The sequence below is a fragment of the Rattus norvegicus genome, chromosome 15, assembly GCF_021556685.1.
Source record: "Rattus norvegicus strain SHRSP/BbbUtx chromosome 15, alternate assembly SHRSP_T2T, whole genome shotgun sequence".
NCBI classification, from domain to species: Eukaryota; Metazoa; Chordata; class Mammalia; order Rodentia; family Muridae; genus Rattus; species Rattus norvegicus.
The window spans coordinates 33,005,211-33,022,171 of NC_141548.1; the positions used below are offsets into that span (position 1 = coordinate 33,005,211).

The 16,961-nt window shown below is 44.4% G+C and overlaps 1 pseudogene; it reads right to left on the reverse strand.

The window, feature by feature from the left end:
- Window positions 1-6,357: 6,357 nt before the first annotated feature.
- Window positions 6,358-8,643, reverse strand: LOC134482066 (mast cell protease 1-like; annotated as a pseudogene).
- Between the last annotated feature and the right edge of the window lie 8,318 nt (window positions 8,644-16,961).

A 16,961-nucleotide genomic window follows, 5' to 3' on the forward strand; every position in this document is an offset into this window, starting at 1 on the left:
TTAATCTCTGGGTCTCAGGCCTTATTACTCCCAGCAGGCAGGGGAGTGGCAGGAGATGTTATCTCCGGAACTGTGTGGCCATAGTTTCTTCTTTAAGTTTTCTTCATAGCTAGACGCTCCTCCAGAATAACACTGTTTTACTAGAGGTGAAACTGAGCCCTGGACTCTTATGCCCCAGACACTCAGAGGGATCCTCGACTGTGTCTCAGGAGTATGGGGACAGAATATGCAGGGATCTTACCTTTCTAGTTAGGGCAGCTTGTTAAAAGTCCCCAGAAACTTGGGCTGAGGATAATCTTTGCAGCGAGCATCCAGGAGCACAGAGGCTGTGATTACTGTAGCCCACAGTAGGAAATGTGCTTTACAGAAAGACTCAGTGCACAGACACGTGTATAGACACGTACAGGGGTTGAGTTAGGAAATGGGTATGGTCATATTTTACTGTATGGAAATTTCAAAAAGTAAAGAAAAAATATAATATACCCAGTTGGTTTTCATGCTATTTCATTTCATTTTATTACACTATATATTAAAATCTGAACAGCATTCGTCTTAAATAAGGATTATCTGGAATCTGACATTAACTTGCATTTCCCTTTCTTGGAATCTGTGTTTATTGTCTAAAGAAGAGACTGAGAAAAAAAACAACAAACACCAAAGGAGGAAGCCAAGTCTAGGATAGGACCTCAGGGACTTCAACCTGTGAGCAAAGAGGTGGAGCGATTATTTCCTCAGACTGTGTGTGAAATTTAGTGTCATTCCATTAGACACCTTGTTACTTTCATAGCAACCCCATCAAATACTTATTACTGTTTCAATTTGTTGATCTGACATTTAGAGTTTAGGGTTTAAAGTTAGATCTTTATGATTTCAAATTAAGAGTCCTTCCCGCTCAACCATTCTAGAAAAAGAGTCTTGGTAAGTGTGAGGGGAAGGTTAGGGTTAGGGGTATGAGGTAAGCAATTTGCTCTAGAAGGCTGGGATGGTCCTAAACTACAAACTACACCACTGTCTGAAAGTTAACACTTTCTCTTTTTTGTTAAAACCACTCTAGGAAATACCACTGCTGTCTGTTTACAAATGTAGACTTGAAACTGAGACCAGGATCACAATGCCTTTAATTGTTAAACACATTTTTTTCTTACACTCTTCTTTTTTTCTTTCATCTTTATTAACTTGAGTATTTCTTATTTACATTTCGATGGTTATTCCCCTTCCCAGTTTCTGGGCCAACATTCCCCTAACCCCTCCCCCTCCCCTTCTCTATGAGTGTTCCCCTCCCCTCCCCATCCTCCCCCCATTGCTGCCCTCCCCCCAACAATCCCATTCACTGGGGGTTCAGTCTTGGCAGGACCAAGGGCTTCCCCTTCCACTGGTGCCCTTACTAGGATATTCATTGCTACCTATGAGGTCAGAGTCCAGGGTCAGTCCATGTATAGTCTTTTTTTTTTATTATTAACTTGAGTATTTCTTATATACATTTCGAGTGTTATTCCCTTTCCCGGTTTCCGGGCAAACATCCCCCTCTCCCCTCCCCTTCTTTATGGGTGTTCCCCTCCCCATCCTCCCCCCATTGCTGCCCTCCCCCCAACAATCTAGTTCACTGGGGGTTCAGTCTTAGCAGGACCCTGGGCTTCACCTTCCACTGGTGCTCTTACTAGGATATTCATTGCTACCTATGAGGTCAGAGTCCAGGGTCAGTCCATGTATAGTCCTTAGGTAGTGGCTTAGTCCCTGGAAGCTCTGGTTGTTTGGCATTGTTGTACATATGGGGTCTCGAGCCCCTTCAAGCTCTTCCAGTTCTTTCTCTGATTCCTTCAATGGGGGTCCTGTTCTCAGTTCAGTGGTTTGCTGCTGGCATTCGCCTCTGTGTTTGCTGTATTCTGGCTGTGTCTCTCAGGAGAGATCTACATCCGGCTCCTGTCTGCCTGCATTTCTTTGCTTCATCCATCTTGTCTAATTGGGTGGCTGTATATGTATGGGCCACATGTGGGGCAGGCTCTGAAAGGGTATTCCTTCAGTCTCTCTTTTAATCTTTGCCTCTCTCTTCCCTGCCAAGGGTATTCTTGTTCCCCTTTTAAAGAAGGAGTGAAGCATTCACATTTTGATCATCTGTCTTGAGTTTCATTTGTTCTAGGCATCTAGGGTAATTCAAGCATTTGGGCTAATACCATGTATAGTCTTTGAGTAGTGGCTTAATCCCTGGAGGCTCTGGTTGGTTGAGTGTCTGCTCGGTGCTTCCCTGGACTCAGAAGAAGGAGTGTAATGAAGAGAAGGTCACACAGTGCAGTGCCATTTCTCTTGGAGACCTACAGGAGGTTAGTTCACAGGTGAGAATTTAAGTGAAGTCCTGTGTTTTCATTTGCTAATATTGAGAGCTGTCCTCTGACATCACATCACTAGCAGGGAGAAGGAGGATCTGGAGCTGGAGAGGTCTTATCTGGTGGCTCTGCATCAGTGAGACCAAGTCCCAGAGCCCAAGACAAGGTTTTTCTCCTGTGTCATTGAAAGCGGAGGGGCAGGTCACATGGAACTGGGGTGTCGGCTCCACAACACCAGGGCCCAGGTCCTCCAGCCTTGGGTGATGTTCCTTGTCTTGGCTGATGGTGAGGGAGAAGAAAAGATTCAGTCCCCAGCAGGGCATCAACCTCATAAACACTGACCCGGTGATTTGCCTGCATTCTCTTTGTCTGCTACAGTTTCCCAGAATTCTGCTGTCTCTGCTGCCTCCCTTGTCTGCTTTATATGTTGTGTACTGGAGAGTTCAAATATGGTTTGAAGATCATGAAGTCAGGAGTGTGACTAGTTAGAAAGAAATGGGGGTCGGTAGGAGATTCTGCCTTTAGTTAAAAACAGTCACTGATGAAACCTGTCATTTGTGTTGTGTCAAGGAAAGCGTGTTAGGTCTGCTTCTCATGGCTACAGTTTGAGGACAAGTTCATGATGGAAAGACATTGCGGCAGGATTGTGACAGGTGAGTGTTACAGAAGTGGGACTCTAACACAAAACTTCACAACCAGCCTGCAGCAAACAACTTCCTTCCACGATGCTGTTCCTTTTAGGGTTCTACAGCCTTCCAAATGTGTTACCACTAGGTGGGGACCCAGTGTTCCAAGACATGAACCACAACAAAATATTCCAAAGGTTTGATCAATTCACAGTGTAATATTTTATACAGAATATGCTCAAAATTTCAATCATTTTCAATAGTGTAAGGCCGTTGGGAAAACTGCACTATCAGAACAGAATGTGTTATAGAGTGCATGCAGCTCTGGCAGAGGCAGCTGCAACCCAGGAGTTTTTCAGGCAGCTCCCTCCCTCTGTTTTTCAGTGGTCCCTGCCTTTCTTCGTCCCTCCCTCCCTCCCTTCCTCCCTCTCTCCCTCCTTCCCTCCTTTTCTCTTTTTGTCTCTCTTCTTTCTCATCTTCTCTATTCCCTCCCCTCTATTGTCATTTCGCTGCAGGCAGGCTTTTGTGTAGCCCAGGTTAGCTGTGAACTCCACATGTAGATGAAGCCATGCTTTGAATCCTGCTCTTCCTGCCTCTGCCTCTGGAGTGTTAGCATTCCCTGCATGACTACTATGTCATTTATGATTTGTTTCTGAGGAAATAATTTAGTAATGTGTTATTAGAAGAAATTAAGACATTCAAGACCTATTCTGTGCACAAAGGTGACTCCATGCTAGAATTTCCTGGCTTTGCATTACAGGAGGAAAAGCTGGGCACAGTGGTGCACACTGCAGCCCTCAGTACCCGGGAGACTGAGGCAAGAGTATGGTGCTTGTTCAAGGCTAGCCTGGGCTCCACGCACCTTATATAAAACAAACTGGAATGAAGCAAAACTCAAAAATTGTTAATGCTTAAAAATGACACAAAGTCATTCTTTCCTTCCTAAAAATGTTTCCAGAGCTACTAAAAAAATTATTTCATTTACAAAATAGTTGATGAGAACATTCCTTTGCATGGCAGGAAACAGATGGGGTCAGGTGGCAACACCTGCTGCAGGATATCAATAACCCTGGTTCACCAGAGACCGGATTCTCCTCATTGTAAGCATTCTTGTTTTCTGAATGGAAATCTCCTTTAGTCATTGTTTGGCACTTAAACCTGCACATCTTTCTCCATTGCACTCTCTTTTTTTTTGAGTCTGAAGTTTTACCGGCTTTTGCTGACTTCTGGGTTATGTTTCTTTCTTTCTTTTTTTTTTTTTTTTTTTTTCTGGAGCTGGGGACCGAACCCAGGGCCTTGTGCTTGCTAGGCAAGTGCTCTACCACTGAGCTAAATCCCCAACCGCCTGGGTTATGTTTCTACTTTTGCAAAGCTTGGACGAGCACCTGCTGACTTCTTGGACACTTTTTTCAGCTGTGGCTGGCTGAGCTCTTTTGTTATGTCTACCCTCAGTGTGTATCTGCTGCTAGGGTACTCCTTGAGGCTTTCTTAAGCTAGGCTGCCCAGCCCTGCTACTGCACCATAATTGAAAAAAACCTTATCTTCATGTGCCCTTGCTGACCCCAGGAGACCATGGCTGTTTTCTTGTTCCCAGAGTGCACTGGGCCTGCTGCTTTTGCACCCCCTTCCACCATGCCTGAGAATGACCGTTAGTAGTGATGAATAGTGATGGTCTCTTATCTTGCTTTTGGAGCGTCTGGGTCACCAACTGCTTTTTTTGACACTTGGGGATCACGTGATGGGGTTTGTTCTGTGGAGGTGACCTTTCTGGAAGTCATTCATCCTGTGCCCTCAGCTCAGCTCTCAGGAGTTTCCTCCTGTGCCCCTATTGCTGTAGGCCAGGCTGCAGGGTGCGGCAATCACTCTCTCCTCACCTCCAGTTGCCCAGCTTCAGGGAGGAAGATTGTCCCAAGTCCATGTGCTCCTTAGAGTGTGGGGTAAGGAGGCAGTGCGCCCTCAGCTGCAGGTTAGTGAGTATTCACATCTGCTAGGAAAAGACACAGCTACTGTCCCTGCTTTGGGTTTCACCTTTTGAGACCTTTGTGTATGCCGAGCATGGTGGAGCCGGCTTGGGGTCCCAGCACTGGGGAGGCTGAGACAGATGGATCATGAGTTGGAACTCTGTCTGATCCACACAGTGAGACGATGCCCAAAACACAGCAATGTAAATCAAAATGAGAAAAGACCCTATGATTTAGTTATACAAATATAACCAAAGTTACAAAAAATGAACAACAGTCACCCAGTTAACAATGAACCAACATGGATTCTTTATTGATTAAAGATCTTTATACGCTGTTCAATCCCATACGTGCTCCCTGCCCCCATAGAGTTAGAATAGAACTTATAGTCAGCCTTGTACTTAGATAGCTGTCCTTATATCGCCACTGTACCATGCTGAAGCTGAAAACTAGACATGAGACTGCCAGGCTCTGAGGAGGGCTGAGGTGCTGAGGTCCTGGTCGGGGGCTGGTTGTGGCAGCAATTTTCATGGTCAGAGGGCCACACCCATCACATTATTCCTTCTTGGGGCCCAGCAGATCTCATGTGTGGTCTCATTCCCTTTAGATTCCAAAGAAACCTGTAGGTAAAGCATTCTTTCCCTTGACTAGGGACAATGGGCTTTGGCTCGTAAGAGGAGAGCAGGCCACTTATAAGTTCACTCAGCTTGGGCATTCTTCTGAAAGGCTGGCTCTTTGGGGAAGATGGCGGTTGAATGGGAGTGGCTCAGAAGCACAGCCACCATGGTAAGTACTGGTTACATGCTGAGTGCTGGAGTGTCTCTTCTCAACACAGGCTAGTTCTATCCTGTGTGCAATATTGAGAGGACGATGATGGCAGGGTAGGTGGTGAGGACACAAGGATCAACAGCCATGTCTGATCTAGACATGGAATCTGCGATGATGTGTGGACAGATGCAGTGGCTAAGACACGGGGTTTGTGGGCAGAAGAGCTGAGAGACAAGGAGGGAGAAGATGAGAAGACAGGACAGTGGAGGAGAGGAACAGTGCACATTATCCTGGATATGAAATCTCACTGTACACAGCCATGCATGGTAGATATTATTCAGTTATCCACAGTGGTACATGTGTGCCAGGAGGTCAGTGTTTAAGACGGTTAACATGGTCAGATAGTAGTAGCCCCAATCAATTCTTCATCAAGCATAGAGAGGGAATAAGTGATTAGAGCACAGTGTGCAGTCACACAGCTGCTGGAGGTTATGTCTTTATTGAGGTGCTTTACAGGGAACGATCCATCATCACAGACTTGTGTATACTTGAGAACCTCTTGGGACAGGCAAGGGACAGAACAGGGACAGGCTGGGACAGGCTTGGGACAGGCTCTGTTGAACCCAAAGGGTACCAGATGAGCTCAGGCTTGGAGAGTCTGACTCATGCAGGTCAGGCTTTTCAGCTACTTGTGTTTATGACTGTATCAATCCAGGGCACCTATGGGGAGATTCGGGTGAAGGCTGCAGGGGGCTTTGCATCTTCACGTCCATGAGATACAATACCATGGGCCACACCAGCGCACAGTAGCGGTCCGCCAGAGTCTCCCTGTGTATTAGAAATAACATACTAAGAGCAACAATTACTCTCCTGCAACTACAGAACTACCCCCACCACCATAGTTAATCCCAGGGTGAAATAAGAGGCCCTGGTTCCCTATACATTGTAAGTTAGGAATTTACTGCCTGATTCCCACCCCCTCCTAATTCCCCTGCCTTGCCCCAGTGCTAACAGGTCTCCCTTTACTCCCTTCCTGTCTAGTGTCTAGCCTTGTGGGAAGGATGTAGGAAGGGGTTGGGCACAGGGAGATGAGATGGACAGGGACAATGTCAGTTTCCAGAGCCTCAGGGATAGGAGCTAAGGACACAGGCATTAGCACTGCCAGGGAGAGATGTTTGGCACATTTCCTCCACTGACACTGTCTTCTGATGTGGGGAGGAAGAGCAGGTGTGTACTCACCTCATATGGTGATCTCTTCCTTCTAGGACTGCCCACACAGACCTTGAAGCTTTCGTCATAACGCCTATAGATTTTACAGGCCTCTTTATCAACCTCCCTCAGTGTATCTGTAGAAGGATCTGTCATTCCAGTTAGGCCCCAGCCAGCTGCTCGACACATCTTCCCAGGCTTGATAAGAGGGCCGAGGCAGGGGAATTACATCCACAACAGGAGTCAACTCTGCTTGATCTTCAAGCTGTTGGCCGAAGAAGAGAAGAGACATGGGGCCTTTCCCATTGGGAATTCACGAGTGGATTCTGAGGAAAGGGATTGGAGAAGAGAGCGTTCTATGGCCTGAGCCAGAGGGAGAGTTAGTGTTGGGAGACTCAAGCAGGGCAAGAAAAATAACGTCACCTTCGGTAACATGATGTTATGGAGCTTGGAAGAGAAGTTGTAATTTGGGTGAGCGATTTGTTTTTCCACTTTTATCTTCTGCTCTGTGGATTCTCTCTTGTTCTCCAAGGGTGACAGTGGTTTCTCTGTTGACAGAGAAAGAACCAGTGATAAGTTCTGGTCTTAGGGGCAGGACTCCTTCTGAGGAGAGCGACACCAGAGTCTTTCTTCTCTGTCCCAGGGCAGAGCCCCTAGACAGACTTGAGAAGGAGCTCCCAGGACCATTGCCGCAGGGCTCAGGGAAACACAGGACTGAGAACTGTCCCCACCCTCAGTACTAGAATTGTACCCATGTCTTTGTACATGGTGGGAAGCACTCTAAATTGAGTTGTTCCCTGCCCATGTCTGAGCCCTGGAGACACCAGGACAAGGCGAGAGCTATGGTTTTTGTTCCGATTGGAGCCCTGCTTAAAGCTCTGACCTCTGAAAACAGAGACCACACATGAAACGGTCCAGGAAGTGTCCTCTCAGTGTAAGGAGAGCCCATCTGGAGATGAGCAGGGCTCAGAGACTTCCTCAGGTCTCTCCTGCTCTGTGACTCTGGCTCATGGATGTCTTCACAGGAAGAGAAGCCTCTTACCGTCCATTACAGTGTGCAGCAGTCAGCACAAATTGACAGCTTATGAGAAACTCACCACAGCTGTCCTTGTAACCTCTCTCAGTGACGATGTCCAGATGGGCCATGTAAGGGCGGGAGTGTGGAATAGACTCCACACCACCAATAATCTCCTCTGGAACAAAGAACACCCAGTCCACGGTCACAAGCTTGCAGGCTCCCTAACACAGTACTGACAGAGAAATATGGGGCTAAAGCTGAGCGACTGCTCCAAGCCCACCCCACCTCACATGGGGCTCAGGCCCCTCCACAGGTCCTTTGGTCTTCTCTCTCCTGTTGATCTTTCCTCCCCACAGCTCCCTGTCCACCCTCATCCTTCATTCAGAACACAATGACCATTCATGTTTCTGGTGCTCTATTTCCTTTAGGCATTTTGTTCTTCACTCATCCTGTCTTCCTCCACACTAAGGGAAGGCCAGAGAGGAGCTGCCTTTCAGAACAGAGCATTTTGATGAAATGGTGTGAAGGAGAATTAGTTTTTCATTCTTCCTTGTCCTAGAGATTTCCCCTAGACTATGTCAGTTTAGGATCCTGCCTCATGTTCCAGGGTCTCTGTTGTCAAAGCTAAGGGATTAAGGTCGGTTGCTGAAAGCTCAGAGGTTAGGGAGGTGAAGAGCAAACTCACCAGCTCCAGCTCCAGAAGGCAAGAGAAGAGCCATCAGGAATAGCAGGGCCTGCATTGTGCCAGGGGTGCAGCCTGGGGTGAGCTTCTGCTGTGGTCCTGCCCTGGTTCCTGCTTTTATAGCTCCAAAGTAGGAGAAAGGAAGGACTGGATTCCACAGGTCTGGGCTGGTCAAGCTCATTTTCCTTATCAGAAATTCTCACAACTTTGCTCTCTGGGGGTGTTGAATCTGTGGTCAAATCCTGAGACTTCTGGATCCCATCATGAAGTGGTGACTGCATCCATCACAGTGGCTCCCAGGAAGCAGCACAGGAGCACAAAGGGGTGGTGGTGGGGGACCTTGATCAGGGATCATGGAACTGTTCTTGTAAGCATCCAGGTACTACAGTCAGCTTTGAGACCTAATCCGCACATGTGTAAAGACTCATCTCTGTTGCTGTAGCACCGACACAGGCATCTGTAGTGTGTGGACATATGGGAGAGAGGGAGGACATTGACAAAAACTGTGGTGGGCTGATTTAGCCTGAAGGCTCTTGCTTGTGTTGACCAGCAGGAGGCATCTCATCTTTATTAAAACAAGTAGCAGATGAGAGAATATGGCTGTAGGAGAAGAAAGATCGGCGAGTGTACTGAACATGTAGTGTATGAGGCATGACCAATACCTTAGGTTACTGACTGTCAACTTTCCTAATGCTTTGACCTGGTGTTGTGACCCCAGCCATAAAAGATTTTTTTATTTCTACCTCATAACTCTAATTTTGCTATTGTTATGAATTATAATGTAAAATATATGATATGCAGGGAATCCGGTGTTTGACATCCAAAGGATTTTGAGACCCAGAGGTTGAGAATAGCTTCTGTAAGTGCGTGTTCTGATCTGGTCATAGTAATAGTCCCTTTGGTAGTTGTTATAATGCACATTTAGGGAGAAGTCAATGGACTATCAGGGTATATCAGAACAGGAAGATCATACATTTAATTAGTTAGTTTCTGTGACTTACTGTTTGCCTTCCAGTGGGATGAACAGAGAACACAATGGAATGTATAATTACCATCTCTGTGTTCCACAGGCTCGCTAGTTATATGTGGAGAGTCTCCTTGCTTGAGAACGATGTCGAATATGTGTGGATCAGTATTGAGACTTAGAGCTTTCATCTTTTCATGTGTCACTGGAAATTACACACGGTTCATAGTTACACAGGGACATTCCATTGATTACAAAGTATTCTTTTTTTTTTTCTTTGCTTTTTTTCAGAGCTGGGGACTGAACCCAGGGCCTTGCACTTGCTAGGCAAGCGCTCTACCACTGAGCTAAATCCCCAACCCCTACAAAGTATTCTTGCTTCGTTAATAACAGTTTGAAATTCTGTGCATTTTGGAATAGCTCACTCATTGTCACATTTCTGGTCTGTTCTGTTTTAAGGCCTCACCAACCCTGAGTAGGGCTCTTTCCATTATACAGATGAGGAAATCCAGCCTTGCCGAGATGTCATAGTCATTGAAATATCAGAATTTGGTCTCAAATCAGTTGCTACCTGATTCCACTCCAATAATCGTTCTTTGTGCAAGCCTGCTTTCCCTGATTGCAAAGACAAAGTGAGAAGAAGAAATCACAAAGACCCCAAGGGGATCAGCTCAACTGTCCACAAGCTCATCAAGATAGACCTTAGAATAGATCTCGCATTGATTCTTTCTTCCAGTGAGGATCTCTATTCAACAGGGTTCACTGAGAAGGAAAAACATATGTGAGCAGTGCATTTCTCCCACCCTCTTTCTCTTTGCTCATTCATTTGGACTTGGAGAAGCAAACTGGTATAATCTTCATAACCCTATGGATTAGACCACAGGGAGGGCTGACAAACTGAGGCTTCAGCTCTGTGCTTGTGGAATGGCGGTCCTAGTCTGTGTGGAGACACCATGGATCCTCACCTCTCCTCAGTTTAAGTGTCTTAATTTTCAGAGGAAAGTTAGCCACATGTAGTATACCCAGGAAACTCCTCATTTCTTTAAAAAATGCATCAACACCATCATCAAGAAAGTTCTTTCTCTTAAAAGCAAAGTTCTATGGGTTACTGAGAAGAAGTACAATTTTTAGTGTTTGGCTAGACAGTTCTGTAGATGTCTATTAGGTCTATGTGATTTATGAGATTAACTCCAGCATTTCTTTGTTTAGTTTTTTTTCTGCATGACCTGTCTATTGGCAAGGGCAGGGTATTGAAGGTACCCAGTACCACTGTGTGGGAGTCAATTGTGATTTTAGCTGTAGTGGTTTATTTTATTAACTTGGGTGTCCTTGTGTTTGGTGCATAAATGTTTAGAACTGTGATGTCCTCTTGGTGGATTTTTCCTTTAATGGGCATGTAGTGTTCTTCCCTATTTCTTCTGATCAATTTTGATTTAAAGTCTGTTTTGCTGTATATTAAAATAGCTACACCTGTTTGTTTCTCTTTGCTTGGAATACCACTTTTTATTCTTTTAACCTAAGCAGATATCTGTTCCTGGTGGTGACATATGTCTCTTGGCTGCAGTTGAAGGATGCATCTATTTTTCACACCTGTTCTGTTAGTCTGTATCTTTTTATTGGGAAATTGAGACAATTACTATTGTAGTAGTGTTTTATGATTCCTGTTACTCTGTTGTTATGTTGTATTTCCCACCCCAGATGCCTTTGACTTACTGTTTTGCCATTATTTATTGTTCCTTGAAGTGGACATTGCTGGTTTGTAGGGATTCAGTTGTGTCATCTGATATTTTTCTGGAACCTACCCTCTGAGAGCATATTTTACTGAAGCAGACACATGAGAGGGTGTTTTGCTGAGACCAGATGTGGTGTTTTTCTGGAAGCTGTCTTGTGAAAAGTCATGTGATGTTTTGCTGGAGTGAACATTTGAGAGGACATGTGTTGTTTGGAAAGGGTATAAGTATAACCCAATAGACAATGAGCAGCACTCTGGCATTGGTTTGCCTTGCTAGCCTTTGGTCAGCTTTGCTGACACTGGTCTTTGCTCAGGATGCTCTGGCATTGGTTCCCTTTGCTGGTCTTCACTGGACTTTCTTTACTGATCTTTTCCTGTCATGACTTCATAGAGAGACACACCAAAGTGCTTCTTGTGATATTCCGGTGGCTTCTTGCTGTTTCTGTGGACTTGTGTTGATTGAGCCACTGCTACTGATTCATGGCTGGACTATTGCCTCAGATTCATGCTTGGTGTAAGGCTACAGGACTGACAGGCTGACATCGAAGATTGAAAGTGCCTCAAAGAACTATTCCTAAGTAGGTCCATATCTCCCTTGTCCTATTAACCTTTCTTCCTTTCTTAGCTTTGGTCAGTTGGCTATAAGGGAGGTTGAAACATTTAAGAAACTTAATTAAAGTGGGTTTTTGAAAAATTTAAGCTTATAATTCCTTGTTTTTTTTGAGTGTGGCTGACCCCTTCAGATTGAAGTTTTCTTTCTGGAGCCTTCTGTAAAGCTGGATTGGTGAACAGAAATTGCTTGGATTTATTTTTATTATGACATGCTTCCCCAACACTCAATTGTGATAGATAGTTTTGTTGGGTGTAATAGCCTAGATTTGCATCTGTGGTTTCTTAGAGCTTGTAGAACATCTACCTAGGCCCTCTGGCTTTCAAGAGTTTCCATTGAGAAGTTAATATTATTCTAATGGGTTGTTATCATCAAAAGTTCTTATGTGTTCTTCAATTTTAGCATAGTTCTGTGGGTTATAAGAATCTGAGTATTATTCTTATTCATAATAGCCAGAAATTAGAAACAATCTATGTCCCTCAACCAAAAACTGGATAAAGAATATGTGGTACATCTATACAACAGAATACTATTCAGCTATTGAAAACAAAGACATCATGAATTTTACCGGCAAATGGATGGAACTTTAGAATATCATTCTGAGGTAACCCATACCCAAAAGGACATGCATGGTATATATTCACTTATAAGTGGATATTAGTTATAAAATATAGGATACTCATGCTACAACCACAAACTCAAAGAAGCTAAACAAGAAGAAAGGCACAAGAGGATGCTTGACTCTCACGTAGAATGGAGAATAAGATATTCATAGGAGGCAGATGAATGGAGAGAACTTGGTAGTAGAGAGGATGGATGGTGAGAAGAATGGGGGAGTTTCAGGCTCTCATGTGGGGAGAGACAAGGAAGATGTCCAAATGGCCATGAAAATCCTTGGAAATCTGTAGCTGTTGGGAGTGGGTGCTGAGGGGTTTGAGGGTGGGGGATACCTCAAAGACACGCCAGAGACAGGAGATAGGTGAGGCTCCCAAGAATCAATGGGGATGACCTTATCTGAGACTCAGAGCAATGGGGAGATGGAACCTGAAGAGACCACCCCTCTGTGGTTGATGTCTATATGCAGGTGAGGGCCAGCACAGGATAAGGTAAGGCCTGTGATTGGGAAAAGGAAGGCAGGGATAGAACTTTTGTAAGGCGGGAGAGAGGAAAAGGAGAAGAACCAAGATGGAGGAGAGAAGAACAGCCCAATCTGTGTGGCCTTAAAGGGCCACAGGTAGTTATGAATACTTCATAGGGATGAATTTTTATAGGACAATTTATCTTATCTAGGTGGGCAGTTTATATCATTATCAGTTGGTTGTGGACATTTTGTGGAGTGAGAATTGAAGATATAAATCTGATTGCTAAATTACAAGCTTATCAAGTGTTGAATTTAATGGGTTACCGGGAGTTATCAGTTGTAAGAGGGTGACTGCTGCTGGGCTCAGAGAGTAACTGGTGGCAGCGTGGGATGGCAAGTCTGCTTGAGATGCTTTGTTCTTTAAGATGAAAATACCCCGCAGATACTACGTGGCCCAACTGAGCTGGCACTAGAGTGGGATGGCAGAGATCCTTTTTAAAATATTTACCTCAACACCTCTTATAGCCAGACAAGAACTCCAATGAAACAATAGGGAAAACAAACCACCCACAAAACTTTCATCACGAAATTTATCCTTCCTTCAAGAAATCTAGGCATGAGGTATGAGGCATGGAACAGGGACTGAGGGAATGGTCAAGCAGGAACCAGCCCAACTAGAGACCCATCCATGGGCAAGCACCAATTTCTGACACTATTAATGATACTGTGTTATGCTTACAGTCAGGAGGCTGGCTTGGCTGTCCTCTGAGAGGCTCCACCCAGCAGCTGACTCAGACAAAAGCAGAGACCCACAGCCAAACATTGGATGGAACTTGAAGACTCTTATGGGAGAGTTGGGGGAAAGATTGAGGGCCCCAAAGGCGATAGGAACTCCACAGGAAGACCATCTAACTTGGACCCTTGGGATTCTCAGAGAATGAATCACCAACCAAAAAGCTTACATTGGCTGGACCTAGGCTCATATTTAGCACATGAATATGTAGCTATTTTACACATATTTAGCAGATGAAAAGCTCCATCTTTATGTGGTCCCAAACAACTGGAATGGGGGCTATCTCAAAAACTGTTTCCTGTCTGTGGGATATGCTCTTCTAGCTGGGCTGCCTTGTCTGGCATCAGTGGAAGAGGTTGCACCTAGCCCTGCAGTGACTTGATGTGCCAGGGTCAGTGTGTGTGTGGGATACCCAGAGGGTGTTCTTTCTTCTTAGAGGAAAAGGAGAGGGGGAGGGGCTATGGGAGGAAGTGATTGGGAGGGGGATTGTTAGGAGCCATCTAGAATAGGCTAAGGCTAGCAGATGATTTTCCTGAGATGGTCCACTATTTTTCTTTTTCTTTCCTTTCTTTCCTGCATGGACTATGATGGATGAACTCTGGGAGTGAAGGCCCTGAGAGACTTTGTCTCAGGATCGATTCTTGCAGTTGATATGCCTTTACTGTTATTATTAAATTAATATAATAACCCCTTGGCATTAGCCCACCTTATTGGGGAGATCTCCTGCAGATCAACAAAGATTTACTGGTTTGTAGCAATGCTACAAATAGATGACTTCTTGATTCCTAATAGTGATTCCATAGATTTCCTAAGTTTATATTAATAATTATTAAACCCTTTTTTAGAAAGGCCTGTAATTAAATCTTTATGTGTTACGAGCTATTTGCATTAGGATAGAAAGCAGGCATGAGACAGATTTACGAGCTAGGAAATTCCTTTTTAGCTAGTTGTAAACTATTATCTGATAACTAAAGGTCATAAAAAAGAATAAACAGTTTATTGTAGGTAGAAGGACAGAACATAAAACATTAACTGGATTTTTTCTATACAGAAAACTTCAATACTAATGAGATGCTGGGCAGATGACTTGCCTCTTAACTTAGACATCAGAATTACAGTTTTAAACTTTTAATGAACCTGTGGAGCTAGTGGCAGGAAATGAATGTTTAATTAGATAACTCTTCTTTTTTTTTTTTTTTAAAGATTTTATTTATCTTATATAAGTGAGTACCCTGTCACTCTCTTCAGACACACCAGAAGAGGGAATCAGATTGTGTTGCAGATGGTTGTGAGCCACAATGTGGTTGCTGGGAATTGAACTCAGGACCTCTGGAAGAGCAGTCAGTGCTCTTAACCACTGAGCCATCTCTCCAGCCCCTAGATAACTCTTCTTAATGGAAACTCACATAAACATCTCTGCTGTAACTCCTTATGCAATTTATGATTTAAATTTATTTTTGAACTTGTGAACTTTTGAAAAAAGATGCTTGGTATACCATGTGACTATGTATCCTGCCAAAGTAGATGAACTAGAAATGATGGGAAAAGGAGAGAGCAGCAATCAGAGAGTCAGAGAGCAGAACAGAGCAGCTGCAGAGTAGCCAGGCTTCTTACCATGGTACAGGTGTTTTCTTAATGGCAGGGCTTCTTGCTGACAAGGACAGGGCCTTTTTTTTTTTTTTTTACAAACTTGGTTTTCTTTCAGTTGACATTACAAAGATAGAAGCTTTTTCTTTATGCAATAAAAGTTGGAGTTTATTTTTCATCCAGAATGAGCGAGTTTTTCTGCACTGGTCTTGGATTTTTGCTCCATCAACCGTGTGTGTGTGTGTGTGTGTGTGTGTGTGTGTGTGTGTGTGTGTGTGTTTGTGTAAGTATGTAAGTTGATTAGAACGATGGTTGGGCTGGACCAGAGTATGTGTGTGTATGAATGTGTGTCATTCTGTAAGGACTTTCTCTAGCTGACCAAAAGTTAAATAAATTCCCAGCCTCAGGGACTGGGGCCAAGGAAGACCTGCTGGGGGGTGAGGGGGAGCCCGGAGGGGAAGAACAAAGGGCCTCTTTGTTTAATCCCCTGCTGTTAACAATTGTATGTTAATTGTTTGAGGCCTGCAGCTTATGCCTGAGCTCTGCAGCTTCTGGTCTCACAGTAACTTAGAGTCAAGACAAGTAATAAGTAACCTTTACTCTCCTCAAACCAAATTTTGTCCTCTTCTGCCTTCCAGAGAGAACCAGTGCTTGGGCAGGTTCCCAACAGAGGGCAGCAATCAGGATGTAAAGTGAATTGGGGGAAAAAGGAGAGAAAAAAACCCCACAAACAAATAGAATCTGAGTTGGTGGTTGCCCATAATTTGTGAGTTTAGTCTTTTCATAGAATCTCAGAGTTCTGTGACTTGAATTTCATCTAAGTTTTTCTCCTTTGGGGATATAGCTATAGAATTGGTTATTTAGAAGGTGGGCATACTGTCTGGCTTTCTCACAATGTTTGTATTTTTTGGATAGGAACTGGATATTATAATTTAGATTGTTGGCTGCTGTTGCTGCTGCTGCTGCTGCTGCTGCTGCTGGTGTGTGTATGTGTGTGATTTTCTCCGATAGGCTTGAATCCTAAGGTGGCCTTAGATTGGGTGTCTTGGGGTATCTCAGGGAATGAATCTGTGGCTGGGAATCTGGGGACTAGGGCAGAGTGTCCTACCAGATCTGAGACTCATCTAGGCCCACAGCAATCCTAAGGAGTGCCTGGGTTTGAAGATAGAGGAATGTTGTGAGATGGTGTCACATTTGGTGTAGGCCAGGGTCATGATGGTGTGGGAAAACGCACATGAGTAGAGGAGCAATATGATAGGAAACTGGAGGTATGGTGGGCTTAGATTTCTGGGAGATTATTGGTCTCAGGGTAGCGTTATGGTAAGGAACCAGAGGTTGGCCATGGCAGGTCAGGATCTTGCCTGGTTGGGAGAACTCACTAGAGCTGGAGGAACCAAGCTGAACATATCTTGATTAATTCCATTACCACCATTTGATTAATTGAACTATTAACCAATATCTGGTCCTGTAAGCCTGGCTAAGAACATACAGGGAAGGCAATAGGCCTACATGGGAAGTACATTTGCTTCATCTATGGTAAACTAAATTTACACAGCAGCAAACTGTCTTCCAAGTACCACCCATGCTTTCCCCCATAGAAAAAACAGAC